Source organism: Dendropsophus ebraccatus, chromosome 3 (assembly GCF_027789765.1).
Source record: "Dendropsophus ebraccatus isolate aDenEbr1 chromosome 3, aDenEbr1.pat, whole genome shotgun sequence".
In the NCBI taxonomy this organism is placed as follows: domain Eukaryota; kingdom Metazoa; phylum Chordata; class Amphibia; order Anura; family Hylidae; genus Dendropsophus; species Dendropsophus ebraccatus.
The window spans coordinates 24,194,147-24,199,889 of NC_091456.1; positions in this window are offsets into that span (position 1 = coordinate 24,194,147).

Here is a 5,743-nt window from a genome sequence, read left to right on the forward strand (position 1 = left end):
GGTCGCGCTCTGTTGTTTCACGGGACTGATTCAATCCCACGCTGCTTTGCGACACATCCGGTCGGTTTGTGGCGATGCGGTTCTCGCTTGGAAGAAGAGCGACGGAATTGAGACGGTGACTGGCGGGGGAGGACTGCAGGGAGAAGCCGGTCAGCCAGGTGTAGGTGCACCGGGACACCTGCAGATGGTGCTGATCACTGGGGGCTGTATATATATATATATATATATATAGGGGATCAGTGATAGAGGGGACACCTGCAGATGGTGCTGATCACTGGGGGCTGTGTATATAGGGATCAGTGATGGAGGAGACACCTGCAGATGGTGCTGATCACTGGGGGCTGTATATATATATATATATATATATATATATATATATATATATATATATAGGGGATCAGTGATGGAGGAGACACCTGCAGATGGTGCTGATCACTGGGGCTGTGTTAGGGCTGGGCGATATTGGCCTAAATCAATATCGCGGTTTATCGTTCATGTAGCCACGGTATTGATAAATTGAACGATAATTATGACACGCCCCTTTTTAAAAGCCACACTCCTTTTGAAAACCACAAGAGGATGGTAACGTGAGGTTACCGAAACGTTGTGTCTTGTTTTGGAATGCTGCAATAAATCACTTACTTTTTTCACCGTTTAACCCCGTGAGTGCCGTGGATTATCTATTTGCTATTTGGGAACGATCTGTGGTCAGGATCCAGGACCGCTGGCACCTGAATATTTTTGAGCAGTGCTGCTTAGATTTTCTGTTAGGAGTATCTATCTACCTATCTATCTCCTATCTACCTATCTATCTATATATCTATCTATCTACCTATCTATCATCTATCTATCTATCTATCTATCTATCTCCTATCTATCTATCATCTATCTATCTCCTATCTATCTATCTACCTATCTATCTATATATCTATCTATCTACCTATCTATCTCCTATCTATCTTTCTATATATCTATCTATCTACCTATCTATCTCCTATCTACCTACCTATCTATCTCCTATCTATCTATCTCCTATCTATCTCCTATCTATCTATCTCCTATCTATCTATCTCCTATCTATCTATCTCCTATCTATCTATCTATCTACCTATCTATCTACCTATCTATCTACCTATCTATCTCCTATCTATCTACCTATCTATCTCCTATCTACCTACCTATCTATCTATCTCCTATCTACCTATCTATATATCTATCTATCTATCTATCTCCTATCTACCTACCTATCTATCTATCTCCTATCTACCTATCTATATATCTATCTATCTATCTATCTCCTATCTACCTACCTATCTATCTATCTCCTATCTACCTATCTATATATCTATCTATCTATCTATCTCCTATCTATCTATCTATCTCCTATCTATCTCCTATCTATCTCCTATCTATCTCCTATCTATCTCCTATCTATCTCCTATCTATCTATCTCCTATCTATCTACCTCCTATCTATCTACCTCCTATCTATCTACCTCCTATCTATCTACCTCCTATCTATCTACCTCCTATCTATCTACCTCCTATCTATCTACCTCCTATCTATCTACCTCCTATCTATCTACCTATCTATCTATCTACCTATCTATCTATCTACCTATCTATCTATCTATCTATCTATCTATCTATCTATCTATCTATCGACAGATGGGAGATAGATAGATAGATAGATAGATACAAAGAAAGTCTATTAGTGCAGCACTCCTTTTTATAAGTATAGTTCGGTGCCTTCCAGCGTGCACCCTTGCGACCACAGGTGCTAAAGTATACAAATAGAAAAAGCCGTGGCACTCGAAATTCAGTGAAAAAATAAGTGTTTTTTATTCGCCCCAAACCGTGGTTTTATCTATCTATCTATCTCTCTATCTAATATCTACCCCCAGTCACTCTGTCACAAGCTGTTCTGCCGTGGCCCCCCTCTCCCTCACATACAGTTGGGGTCAGGTATGGGTCGGCACCTCCTTGCTCCACCAGCCACCGCTCTCTGTCTCTCCCGCACAGCCCCTGTCCCTCAGTGTTGGTGTAGCTCCTCCGAGCACATATATCTGCTGGCAGTGTCCGGGGAAGAGCGTCACACATGACTGCTTCCAGGACTGAGAAAAGATAATGGGCGCCGGGGATTCCTGTGCGGGACAGAGTGCGGTGCCCTGTGTAGCGAGGAGGTGCCGACCCATACCTGACCCCCTGAAGCCACTGTACGTGCGGGAGAGGGGGGGCAGGGCACACCGTGCAGCTTCCAGAGAAGCTAGGAGAAGTGAGCCGCCCCGGCAGCAGCGCTGAGCACACAGCACGCCCGTGCGCAGCCTGTTAGTTCTCCAGCCTTTCTCTTCAGCCTCCGCAGCAGGATCTTCTATCCCTTGCCTTGCACCAGTATATGTGCGTCCTGGCTGGGATCGGAATAGTTTTCCACAGGCCAGTCAGGGTAGGAGCAGGGACACGTGGGAGATTAACTGAGGGGAGCAGTAGATGCGGCCGCCGGGTGAGGGGAGGAAAAATACCGTCCTGGCAGAGTTGAGGTCGGTTAACCGACACCAGTGACGGTATCGGTATTTTTACGGTATACCGCCCAGCCCTAGGCTGTGTGTATATATATATATATATATAGGGGATCAGTGATAGAGGGGACACCTGCAGATGGTGCTGATCACTGGGGGCTGTATATATATATATAGATAGATAGATAGATATAGAGAGAGAGAGAGAGACCAGTGATGGAGGAGACACCTGCAGATGGTCTGATCACTGGGGGCTGTGTGTATCTGGGGACCAGTGATGGAGGAGACACCTGCAGATGGTCTGATCACTGGGGGCTGTGTGTATCTGGGGACCAGTGATGGAGGAGACACCTGTCCTGCAGATGGTCTGATCACTGGGGGCTGTGTGTATATAGGGACCAGTGATGGAGGAGACACCTGCAGATGGTGCTGATCACTGGGGGCTGTGTATATATAGGGACCAGTGATGGAGGAGACACCTGCAGATGGTGCTGATCACTGGGGGCTGTGTGTATATAGGGACCAGTGATGGAGGAGACACCTGCAGATGGTGCTGATCACTGGGGCTGTGTGTATCTGGGGACCAGTGATGGAGGAGACACCTGCAGATGGTGCTGATCACTGGGGGCTGTGTGTATATAGGGACCAGTGATGGAGGAGACACCTGCAGATGGTGCTGATCACTGGGGGCTGTGTGTATCTGGGGACCAGTGATGGAGGAGACACCTGCAGATGGTGCTGATCACTGGGGGCTGTGTATATAGGGGATCAGTGATGGAGGAGACACCTGCAGATGGTGCTGATCACTGGGGGCTGTGTATCTGGGGACCAGTGATGGAGGAGACACCTGCAGATGGTGCTGATCACTGGTGCTGGTCACTATGTAGGGAATCTGATCTGTTAAAGGAAATGTACCATCAGTACATTTGCTTTAAAGGGGTAGTGCGGCGCTCAGAAATTTTTCACAGAATAACACACATTACAAAGTTATACAACTTTGTAATGTATGTTATGTCTGTGAATCGCCCCGTTCCCCGTGTCCCCCCACCCCCACCCGTGTACCCGGAAGTGTGGTGCATTATACAGTACCTGATCCGTGTCAAGGGCCGTCCCCGATCTTGTGCCAAACGTCATCTTTGGACGGACGGACGAGTCGCTGCCGCCCGTCCCCCCTCCGCCGCGTCACAACTGTGCTCAGCCGCGATTGGCTGAGCACAGTTATGCTCAGCCAATCGCGGCTGAGCATCAGATGACGCTGCAGAGGGCGGCCGGCATTCGGAACAGTCAGAGCTGTTCGCCGTCCGCCCGAAGAAGACGTCGCTGAATGAAGATAGAAGACTGGTGTCGGCACGTGACAGGTGAGTATAGCGCACCACACTTCCGGGTACACGGGTAGGGGTGGTGGGACACGGGGAAGGGGGCCATTCACAGACATAACATACATTACAAAGTTGTATAACTTTGTAATGTGTGTTAGTCTGTGAATAATTTTTTACTGCCGCACTACCCCTTTAAGGATTTTACATGGATAGATTGGTGCCGCGGTCCATCTTTTGAACCGCAGCCCGGTTCCCTGCATAGGGCACTGTTGTATTCCTCGGCAGCGGCCTGGGCTGAAGCACTGGAGGGGGGCCGGCCCTCCCCTCTGTGATTCGGCTCCATTGATTCTAATGGATTATGTGACTACGCTAGAAATCTTTTACAGGCTTTATTTTTAAGAGTATGTTACAGAAATAAAACAACTGCTTTGGACATGGGCTTTATAAATCTATAATTATATCATTACAAACTATCCCTTTAATTAATTGTTACCATGTAATGTGTGATTTTTGCATGTGTACCCTCTGCATTGTGCAGTAGAATATTTTGGCGCTTTGTAAATAAAGATTATTATTCTTTGAAAGTGTTTTTGCCTGTTCATGATTGAAAAAGTAGTGTCGTCTGGATTTTAGCAGGTTTTAATTGGAGGACACTTTCTGTGTTATGGGTGGTGCTATTCATAACCTAATAACATCTAATACCAGTACTGGTCAGTTGGGTCTGCCTTGCCTGAAAACTTTTCGTACTGCTGCTTGGTGACCATTAAAGGGATTATCCAGTAAAAAGAACTTTTTCTTTCAAATTAACTGGCGGCAAAAAGTTATACAGATTTGTAATTTACGTCTATTAAAAAATCTCAAGTGTTTCCATACTTATTAGCTGCTGTGTGTCCTGCAGGAAGTGTTGTTTTCTTTTCAGTCTGACACAGTGCTCTCTGCTGACATCTCTGGCCGAGACTCTCTTAGTTTTCTATGAATCCCCATAGAAAACCTCTCCTGCTCTGAACAGTTCCTGTCTCGGCCAGAGATGTCAGCAGAGAGCAGTGTGTCAGACTGAAAGTAAAACATTTCCTGCAGGACATACAGCAGCTAATAAATATGGGAAGACTTAAAATTTTTTTAATAGTAGTAAATTACAAATCTTTATAACTTTCTGATACCAGTTAATGTAAAAAAGAAAGTTTTTGCTGGACAACCCCTTTAAGGCCTTATTTACACATCCTGTAAAGTTTTCCGTAATTGCAGATCCGTAATCATGGTTCAACTTAGAGCAGATTGGTTTATATTGGGCTACTCACACAGTCCGTGTTAATTTTGATCCGTAGTGCAGTTTGTGATTGTGGTACGGATTACCAATAGAAATGTATCAAATCTGTTTTTTACGGAAGCCACGGATGTCTCATCCGTGTTGTCCGTCTCATCCGTGACGTCCGTAAAAAATGGATCAAATCTATTCAAATAGTATTATTCACATGTTTCAGGATATGGAAATGGACGTGATTTTCCACGGACCACAGAAAAAAAAGCGGGAGGTTTTGGCCCAAAAAAAATCACTGAACATGTGAATGAGGCCTTCCTACTTTTGCATTTTTTGCTACAAACTATATAACTGTAAAAATGTATCTAATATAGACAATGTAGAACTGTACAAACAATGTTGCAATTTTCAGTCAAAGATGCTTCAGAATAGGTGCAAGCAAAAAGAATACCAGAATACTCTTTCAAACCCTTTGGCAGGTATGTAGTCTGCTCCTAAAGCAAGCGGTCTATGGAATTTCCGGAAGCACCATAGACTTGCATTGTGTATTGCAATGCAAGTCTATGGCACTTCTACCAGTTCTGTAGACCACTAGCAGACTGTGTAACTGCCTGAGATTTGGAAGAGCATCCTGCCGCACACGTGGCATAA